This window comes from Cervus elaphus, chromosome 30 (genome assembly GCF_910594005.1).
Source record: "Cervus elaphus chromosome 30, mCerEla1.1, whole genome shotgun sequence".
Classification (NCBI taxonomy): Eukaryota; Metazoa; Chordata; class Mammalia; order Artiodactyla; family Cervidae; genus Cervus; species Cervus elaphus.
Window position 1 is genome coordinate 67355265 of NC_057844.1, and position 10997 is coordinate 67366261.

Genomic DNA, 10997 nt, shown 5'->3' on the forward strand with positions numbered 1-10997 from the left:
GCCTATATTTTCTTGATCTTTTTTTGAAATTTATGTTCTGTTGTGTAAATGGTCATTTCTTCCGGTCTGCGTATTGGGTGACAGGATTCAGAGAACAGTTGCTAGGAATACAGGCATGTTTGGTTTTACGGTACTTCACTTTATTGCATTTCATGGGTATTGTGTTTTTTACAAATTAAAGGTTTGAAGCAACCCTGTGTCGGTCATCCTTCCATGCCATTTTTTCTAACAGCATTTGTTCACTTCATGTCCCTATATCCCATTTTGGTAATTCTCACAGTATTTCAAACTTTTGCATTATCTTTACATTTGTTATAGTTATCTGTCATCAGTGATTTTTTTTTATGTTACTACTATGCTCATTGAAGGCTTAGAAGATGGTTAGTACCTTTAGCAATAAAGTGTTTTTAATTAAGATATATAATTTTTTTGACTTAGTGGTAAATAATCTGCCTGTAATGCAGGAGACGCAGGTTCAATCCATGGGTCAAGAAGATCCCCTGGAGAAGGAAATGGCAACCCACTCCAGTATTCTTGCCTGGAAAATCCCTTGGACAGGGAAGCCTGGCAGGCTACAGTTCACAAGGTCACGAGTCGGACATGACTTGGAGAATAAACAACAACAATTTTTTTTAAGACATAATGCCATTGCACACTCAACAGACTACAGTATAAACATAGCTCTGAGAAGCCAAAACATGTATCCCCTGCTTTATTGCTGCATTTGCTTCATTTTGGGCTTTCCTTGTGGCTCAGCTGGTAAAGAATCCACCTGCAGTGCAGGAGACCTGGGTTCGATCCCTGGATTGGGAAGATCCACTGGAGAAGGGAAAAGCTACCCACTCCAGTATTCTGGCCTGGAGAACTCCATGGACTATATAGTTCATGGGGCCACAAAGAGTCAGACACAACTGAACAACTTTCACTTTTGCTTCATTTCAGTGGTCTGGAACTAAATCCCTAATATCTTCAAGGTATGCCGATAACTAAAATGATCAAAAAACAGGTTGCTACTCTCAGTATAAGGCTTACTTCCTTTTCTAGTGGAGTTTTTCTTCCTCCTCTGTCCTTCACATATGTTTTAAAAACAACCATGTGCATGAGTACATTTAACACACAAATATCACATTCCTTTGCTTTTAAAAATCGAACACTGGGAAATAAGAAGCAGCATTAATGGAGCTGTCACTTCCCGGGTAACTGTGAGAGTTACTTTGGAAATCAGGCCCTGATGGTTCTCGACGTGAAACATTTCTAAATCAAAAGCTGGCCTGGAAAAAAAAAAAAAGCTAGTCTGACCATCAGCACCAGGACCAGGAAGCACTTAGGGTCTCCATCAAGGCAGGACTGTATCAGTGACACTGACCAGAAAGGAAGCAGGTGTCTGTCTGGGGAAGATGAGAATCAGCCAGAAACTCTGGAGAGGGGATCCCACGCATCTGAGTTCCCAAGGACAGGGGACCAGCTGCCTGGCAAATAATCATCCACAGCGAGTAGTAGTTCTGTCCTGGGAACATGTGCAGAAAATAAATGACACACATGTTCATGATTAGCCTAGATGAGGGAGTTCTGGCAACCTTTTGCAAGGAGGTAGGAAAATCCATGAAAAAAAAAGTATTTTAAAGATGTGGGTATAAATTATAGGAATGCTCAAAACTGGATGAAAAGGTAGGGAAGAGAAAAGATATCAGGACTTAGGTGCCTGTTTGTTAATTCATTTGTTCAGTAAACGTTTACTGAGCACCTACTAGCTCCAGGCACTGGTCAAGCTTTGGGGATATGGCCCCTTCCTGAATGGAGCTAACTTTACATTTATTAAAATCAACGCCTCCCATTGGTTGTGTTGCTCAAAGAAAAAAGCAATTCATCATTTATTACTAGGTGCTAACTCTGTGCTTTGCTTTAGGACTGGAGTGTCCCTCTGGTCAAGAGAACCAAAGAAATTCCAAATGGAGTTTTGCCCACTGATTGATTCAGATTCAGTCCCCAAAGGCTGTCCAGACTCATCAATTTTCACATAGAGGAAAATTTACATTTCAAGCCCCTACATTTGCAGTGGGGGAATTAGAAATATTAGCTCATTTAATCTACAAATGACACCTCAAGACTGTTTTTATCACCTTCTCACAGATGAGGGAAATGATGCTCAGAGATGCTACATTTCTTACTCAAGCCATACAGCTGTTTAGTGAGAGAAGTATGTTTTGAATCTAAATTGATCCTCCCAAAGTCTAACTCTCCTCCAGCATTAGAACCCATGGAACTATGTGCAAGGTATTATGTAAATGTAAGTGAGGAATCTCTGTTAGCCATTAGCTCTGAGTTTATTTTAAGTATCAGTTCTTCCAGTGATAAAGTAAAAGACGTGACTATCATTTCATTATTGTTAATGAAATGATTCCTAGGCATCTTCCTCTCATGTGATTTTTTTCACTTGAATTTTTGATATAGAAATGGGTCAAAAATAACATCTTTTTATCTATAGATATCTATCATTCCTACCCAAAGATGGCTTGTTCTGAAAAATTTGTGTTCTCACGCTAATACCTCTGATGTAGGCTCTCTGTGTGTTATTCTGCTATGTTAAAGACTGGGTTCCTTCTAATTAAGTCACTCCTCCAAAAAGAACTCAAATGGAATGAAAACCTCAGAATCATTTCCAACTGCTTACCAATTGCAACCCCACTAAGTAAATTTTCTTTATCATCACCTTCTGTAATTCTCAGAATAGTTAAGCGTCATCTGAATGCCAAGTAGCATTCTTGGGACAGAAGGGATCTTTGCAATTTACTTATCAACTGTAGAAAAATACAAATGAATCTTTGGAACCAGGCAAATACTGTGGATGCGGGAGGTTTCTCAGCACATTGATCAGTGGAGCAGGTAGTGATGACAGCATCAGTCAAATGAGGAGCTCTGTAACACCTATTCCATTATTTCCTTTTTTGAGGAGGTTGGAATCAACCAAGCTGGTAAAATCAACTGTAGAGATTTTCATTTTATGGAATGAATGGTTTATTAAGGAGAACCCCAACTTCCATACTGTTCATGGGGTTCTCAAGGCAAGAATACTGAAGTGGTTTGCCATTCCATTCTCCAGTGGACCACATTCTATCAGACCTCTCCACCATGACCGGTCCATCTTGGGTGGCCCCACACGGCATGGCTTAGTGTCATGGAGTTAGACAAGGCTGTGGTCCGTGTGATCAGATTGGCTAGTTTTCTGTGATTGTGGTTTCCTTGTGTCTGCCCTCTGATGCCCTCTTGCAACACCTACCATCTTACTTGGGTTTCTCTTACCTTGGACGTGGGGTATCTCTTTACGGCTGCTCCAGCAAAGCACAGCCGCTGCTCCTTACCTTGGACGAGGGGAATCTTCTCACAGTCACTGCTCCTGATGTTGAAGGTGGAGTAGCTCCTCTCGGCCCTCCCGCACCAGCGCAGCTGCAGTTCCTTGGATGTGGGGTTGCTCCTCTCAGCCACTGCCCCTGACCTTGGGTGTGGGGTAGTTCGTCTCGGCTGCCGCCCCTGACCTCGGCCATGAAATTAAAAGATGCTTACTCCTTGGAAGGAAAGTTATGACCAACCTAGATAGCATATTTAAAAGCAGAGATATTACTTTGCCAACAAGGTCTGTCTAGTCAAGGCTATGGTTTATCCATTGGTCATGTATGGATGTAAGAGTTGGACTGTGAAGAAAGCTGAGCGCCGAAGAATTGATGCGTTTGAACTGTGGTGTTGGAGAAGACTCTTGAGAGTCCCTTGGACTGCAAGGAGATCCAACCAGTCCATCCTAAAAGAGATCAGTCCTGGGTGTTCATTGGAAGGACTGATGCTAAAACTGAAACTCCAGTTGGGCCACCAGATGTGAAGAGTTGACTCATTGGAAAAGACCCTGATGCTGGGAGGGATTGGGAGCAGGAGGAGAAGGAGCTGACAGAGGATGAGATGGCTGGATGGCATCACCAACTTGATGGACATGAGTTTGAGGAAACTCCGGGAGTTGGTGATGGACAGGGAGGCCTGGCGCGCTGCAATTCATGGGGTCGCAAAGAGTCGGACACAACTAAGCAACTGAACTGACAGAAGCTTCCATAGCTCAGTTGGTAAAGAATCTGTCTGCAATGTGGGAGACTTGGGTTTGATCCCTGAGTTGGGAAGATCCCCTGGAGAAGGGAAAGGGAAATACCCACTCCAGTATTCTGGCCTGGAGAATTCCATGGACTAAGTCCATGAGGTCACAAAGAGTTGGACACAACTGAGCAACTTTCACTTCACAAGATCTCATAGATAATCTGAAAAAGAAAGGCAGGTGCAATATTGAATGATTCACCTAAGTTTATAAGGCACTAAAGATGTAAAAATAAAGGTTAAAATGTTTATTTCCTTCTCTAAATTCTTCTTGCCAGCTCTCTGTGTACCAGCCTCATGCAGTAGTGTCTGTGGTGAAAGGTACTTTATAGGTTAGTTCTTAATCACTGTTGTTGAGCTGTTGAGCCTCTGTGGAGGCTTCCAAAACCTCTGTATTCCTTTTGCAACATCCACCTGAAGTTGAGTTTTCTGTTAACTTAATAGCATCTTTTCATGAAAGACGTTTTGCAATTTACAAAGGGCTTGCACAAATGTCTTCTCTCAGTCTTCATAACACCACTGTGGGGTAGGAGGTTTTCTTCAGTTTTGCAAACAGAGACAGGAGGCAACTGATATGTGGAGAGATGCCCTAACTCTTCCATTGCAAGACAGCCAGGGAGTGCCAGGGCCAATGCCCCTCCTTCTAAGGCCAGTAACCGTTCTTCCATGCCTCTACATGGAAACCAATTTGGGTTCCCCATTGAGCTGTTAAATTTCCTGTTTAAAAATTTGAAGATCTACAGGGACATATAAATGATAGCATGATCAAGCTTTATTAACAGAATGAGAGAAAGTTCAACTCTCCACTTACCATGAGACCTTAAAAAATGACCTTTAATTCTTCAACTCATTTTTCACTTCTGACCAGATGGCGTAATATACAATCTGGGCTTGATGGAAACATGCTTATTTGCAGTCAGCTTAAACTCCTGCTTCTACTCTGTAGGCTATTTCAGGTTCATGTTCAAAAGCTGCTTAGCTGCCTAGCTATTGGTCTCTTGGTCAGTGGGGGTGAGTGAATTATGCTAAAATAGTGCCAGCTTAGCTGAATTTTAAGGAGTTATTCACAGGAACAAAATGTTTGAAGCCTGCATTCTACTGGGCATGTGTATCTGACGGCTAGGTGCTGGTTTGTTTTGGTTTTTTGGTGGTTTTTTTTTTTTTTAGTTACTTAAAGAGATTCTCTTTCTTTCCCCCTCCCCTTAAATATGCATCTTGAGTTGGTCTGTCTTCATCAATTTAACACTTTTGAAGGATATTCCACAGCCCTGCTCTAAGATGATGGACACTGCTGATCCTGTATGCAGCCGCATCTGTAGCATCTCGGCCTCCACCCAGGGTGTTAACCAGATTATTTTTCTATCACTCTCGCCCACACTGAATATGTTGAATACTGTATCTCTAAACTGGCCAGCCCACTCTCACAGCCTGAGTCTCTATTATCGGCAGCCACAGCATGCATGTTTATTTAGTTTCTAGTCCTGAGGGAATCCTCTCCATGTACCCTTCCCCAAGTAATGAAATCTTTGGATTTTTCCCTTTTCTGTTACATCTCCTGAAATGCTCATCGTCATACGTGTATTCGGAATGGTTACAGAAAGCTGTCCCACAAGAGTTACGTGTCCCAGCCTGCTTTGAATTCTGGCACACGACCACAATGCGATTATTTTATGCATGCCTGCCTTGTGTCTTCTGGGCTGGTTTTGGTCCCAGTGCATCCCCTGCTGCAGTTTCCGTAAGCACAGCCGCTCCCAGGCTGTTCGAAAATGTGTGTTCTTCTTTATTTCACATGCTTGCTTTGCTTGCTCTGGACGTGCATTTCCGTGCCAGGCTCCTGGTCAGGGCCCAAGCTGACGACTCCTGAACTGCCGATGTCAGGACAGTTCTGTAAACCAGCCCACGCAAGGTAGCAGATTTATATTTGCACGCTGAGCGCCTTAGTAGAGATGGTAACAGAGGTGCTAAAATGTCATTGCGAATGATGGCTTGAGTATAGTAGGTGCACAGTAACTAGGCTGGTTTCCCTGCCCACTTCATTGCAGAGACAAAACTTGGGTTTTGGAAAGAAGGGCTGGAGTGGGGAGTACCTACCCAAAATGCCCCTAGATGGCATATGATTTCTTTACAATTGAATCTGTAAGAGGATACATTTACTCCAGTGTTTTTCTGTTATTTTGTTTTGCTTTGTTTTGTTTTAAAAAACAACTATTCTTGGGAATTCCCTGGTAGTCTGGTGATTGAGACTATGCACTCTCACAACCAAGGACCCAGGTTCGACCCCTGGTCAAGGACCCCACAGACTGGGGCTTCCCTAATAGTCCAGTGGTTAAGACTCTGTACCTCCACTGGAGGGGACAAAGGTTCGATCCCTACTTGGAGAACTAAGATCCCACATGCTTTATGGCCTGGTCAGAAAAATTTTTCTTTTTTTTTAAATTCATGGGAGATCTCACAAACTGTGCAGCAAGTCTGTAAACAAAAACAAAAACACATACACAGAACTGTATCGAAAATATAATTTTAAAAGGACTTTTCTTTATTCCTACTTATGCTTTCCAAACTGCTATAAAATTGCTAAAGGCAATTATTTATCCTGATGATTTTGATCCTTGAAAGAGAGCAGTTGATGAGGTAGGATTCCGAGATATGATTTTGTTTCCTCTGTAGAGCAAGTTTTTAGAAACTAATGAGCCTTTTGCTGGCTCTGATATACCCAGGAGAAAGGGTGACTAAAAACATCTTAAATACAAGAAGCTTCCTCTGACTGAACAGAGGAAGCAGGCTCGTCTTTCCGCGGGAGCAGACTCACTCAAGTGGCCCTGCTTTATCCTCACTCTTCATTAGTGAGAATTTGCACTTAGACTTGGTGAAGAAGGATGACAGGCTTCCCAGGTGGCGCTAGTAGTAAAGAACCTTCCTGCCAGTGCAGGAGACATTAGAGATGTGGGTTTGGTCCCAGGGTCAGGAAGATACCCTGGAGGAGGGCATGGCAACCCACTCCAGTGTTCTTGCCTAGAAAATCCTACGGACAAAGGAGCCTGGTGGGCTGTGGTTCTTAGGGCCACAAAGAGTTGGACACAACTGAAGTGACTCAGCACACACACAAAGAAGGATGACAAATCCTTGATAAATCATTATCAGGATTCCCACATTAAAGGCAGAGCACTGAAGGCCCAAGAGGTCAAGGGATCCATCGAAGGTCCTGGAGGAGGCATATCTTTCTATCAGTGTTTCCATGGTGCCCGGCATTGCCTAGGGGACAAGGATGGATTCCCCCTGAACAGGCAAGGCCAAAGGAAAAGGGGTGCCTTCTGATACAGAGAAACAGGGCAGCCTGGGACCAGAAGAAAGGGGGCCAGGCCAAGTGTGCCTCAGGGAGACTAGGGAATTGATCGGTAACCAACGACTCATGTTTACTTGCAGAAAGGGAGTAACAAAAACATACGTCCTATTATTGAATATATTTTTACCAAGGAGCTGCTGTGTAAATGGCATTGTTCTGGGCATCTTGTGGAAAAGTACAAAGAAATATTAAATTGGTCTTCTAAGTGCCTTCCATATGAGCATATGGCTTGTACACATGTAATAATGACTAAATGCATGCAGAGCACCAAACCATGAAGTTCTAGTACCTAGTGTATTTGTTGAGCCATAGTAGGTGCTCAGTAAGTTTGTTGTAATAGTCACTCACTACTAAGCCTGAACTCACACTCTGCCAAGGGGTTGGTATGTGTGATTTGACAGGCTAAAATTTATATAGCAGATTTTAGGGAGGTAAGATTTAAGTTGGTTTTTGAAGTAAACTTTAACAAAATTTTTAATTTTCAAATAATTTCTGACTTAAAAAAAATTGCAAATATAAGAAAATTCCTGTATACCCCTCACTCTTGTCTTCTTCAAATGTTAACATCTTACACAAATGCAGAATGATTATCAAATTAAAATCTGCTGTTCTAGTAAAGGTCATTATCTGGTCTAGGATCTAGAATTTAATCGAAGATCAGGCCTTGTATTCATCTCTTATGTTTCCTTACTTCTAATCTGAATCAGTTCCTTCCTTAGTCTTTCTCTGTCTTTCATGATCTTGACACTTTGGAAGAGCACTGGCCAGTTATTTTGCAGAATGTCCCTCCATGTGAATATGCCTGATGTATCATCTTGATTAAATTTAAATTGTGCCTTTTTGGCAAGAATTTCATAAATCACTGTTGTGCCCTCATTAGGCACACAGTAACACCATGTCTTGTTACAAGTGGTGTTGAAAGTGAAGTAAGTTGCTCAGTCTTATCCAATTCTTTTCAACTCTATTGACTGTAGCCCACCTGGCTCCTTTGTCCATTGGAATTCTCCAGGGAAGAATACTCAAGTGGGTAGCCATTCCCTTCTCCAGGGGATCTTCCCGATCCAGGAATTGAACCTGGGTTTCCTGCATTGCAGGCAGATTCTTTACCATCTGAGCCACCAGGGAAGCCCATGCTTCCGTTGCGACCGTTTGGTAATGGTGGTATCTGACACGTTTCTTCACCAGAGCGTTACTGTTTTCCTTTTGCAATTAATGAATTTCTCATGGGAAGATACTTTAAGACCATGTAACATCCTGTTTCTTATTATGCTTTGCCCACTAATTTTATCATTAACCCATGATTCGTGCCTATAACAATTATTACTGTGGTGTTTGCCAAACGGTAATTTTCTATTTCCATCATTCCTTTCACACTTATTAGTTGGCATTCTGCTATTAAAGAGGAGCTGTCTCTTATCCCCTTTATTTATGCATGTATATGAATGTGCACAGTCTCTCAGTCATGTTTGACTGTTTGCGACCCCATGGTCTGTAGCACACCAGTCTCTTCTGTCCTTGTAACTATCCAGGCAAGAATATTGGAGTGGGTTGCCTTGCCCTCCTCCAGGGGATCTTCCAGACCCAAGGATTGAACTTGCATCTTCTGTGTCTCCTGCATTGACAGGTGGATTCTTTACCACTGTGCCACCTGAGAAGACCATGTAACCCTTTCCTAATTCACCCATATCTGCTAGGATCATCCTGCATGGCCACACCACAATATATAGTTTGTTCCTTTATTTTTTACAAGTGTGGTTTAGTTTCAATTATTTGTGATAATTCTTAATAGCATATATTATCCAAATAATGATGGCCTGGTATTATGAGTCCTTACTGAAGATCACTGTTATTAAGTCTTGCTGAGAAGTGGGGCATGGTTGCCAAACTTTTAAATAGGAATTATAGGATTATGGGGCCAAAAGCAAGGTATGGCAGGATTTGGCAGTTCAATCAAATCTGTAAGACTGTTAAAAACAATGATGATTAGTGGCAGATCTGGGAATGAATTCAGTACATGGAAAATAGTTAAGTAGCTAAATGCCAAGAATCTCATAGAATTTCTGTAAAAGAAACACTTGCATGAATTATGGGGCTTCCCAGGTGGCGCTAGTGGTAAAGAACCCACCTGCCAGTGCAGGAGACATAAGAGACACAGGTTCAATCCCTGAGCTGGGAAGATCCCCTAGAGAAGGGAATGGCAACCCACTTTAGTATTCTTGCCTGGAGAATCCCATGGACAGAGGAGCCTGATGGGCTACAGTCCTTGGGCCTGCAAAGAGCTGGACACGACTGAGCAACTTGGCACTCACAGATGAATTATGAACTATGATTCCCTTATACTAAGAGTAAGAAGTCTTTGCCTAATTCAAATATATGCCTAGATTGAGTGAATGAATGAATGTGTGTATATGCTTCCTCTAATTACATGCAGAAGATAGAACAAAGATAGAAGATCAGAGGCATTGCACTAAAGAACCTTCACCAGTAAGTAGTACTTTTAAAAGCCCAACCATGTGTGGAGTTTGGAATCTTGCCCTGAATATTTCTCAGGACTCGATTGAAATATCCTCCTTGTCAGTGAAGTTTCTCTTACAAGCCCTGAGAAGGAATTCAGAGGCACAGTTTTTAGGCCAGTTGGTATCTAGAATGACTCTGGGTAGAAAATGGCATACGCTCATCTCTTTTGTTGTTCAGTCACTCAGTTGTGCCTGACTCTTTGTGACCCCATGGACTGAAGCACACCAGGCTTCCCTGTCCTTCACCATCTCCTGAAGTTTGAGTCAGTGAGGCCATCCAACCTCTTGTCCTCTGTCATCCCCTTCTCATCTTTTTAGTTCTTCCCTAAAAAAAAAAGTAATTTGTAGTTATACTCTTGCCTAGCTTCTTAACACGTGCCCACTGAGCCTTTGGAGAGTAACAACTTAGGTCAGGCAGATAGAAAATAATAAAGTTTTCATCATTTTATTATATATGCACCTCCTAGTGGCTGGCAGGGTGAGTAAAACTTTCTATGGCCCGATTTATTTTCATCCTGATTTGCAAGGCTGCCTTAGGATTTCCACATTCCTTATAATTTGGGCATTTATGACACACTTTACAAGGCACTTGTGTAATGTGATATCAAACTTAAAAGTGGTATTGTATATACAGAAACTCCATTAATAAGAATTACTAAGTAGCTCTATTTGTTTATAGTAAAAGGGGACTCGCTTATAAACCAGATCGAAGATTCCTCTAGGCATAAGACTTAATTAGAAACCTGGAAGATAGTCTCTCTTGTTTCGCTATCTAAGGGACTTATTGCTACAAAATTCCTTGGACAAACCTATCTCAGTTATTCATCTTTCACTCCCAGACCAGGTGTATATTTAAGTCTTTATTGAATTTGTTACAATATTGCTCCTATTTTTTATTTTTATTTATTTTTGGTTTCTCTGGGTGTGTTGCTATGCACGAGCTTGCTTTTCTCTAGTTGCAGTGAGCTTGGGCTACCCTTCATTTTGGTGCACAGGCTTCTCAGTTT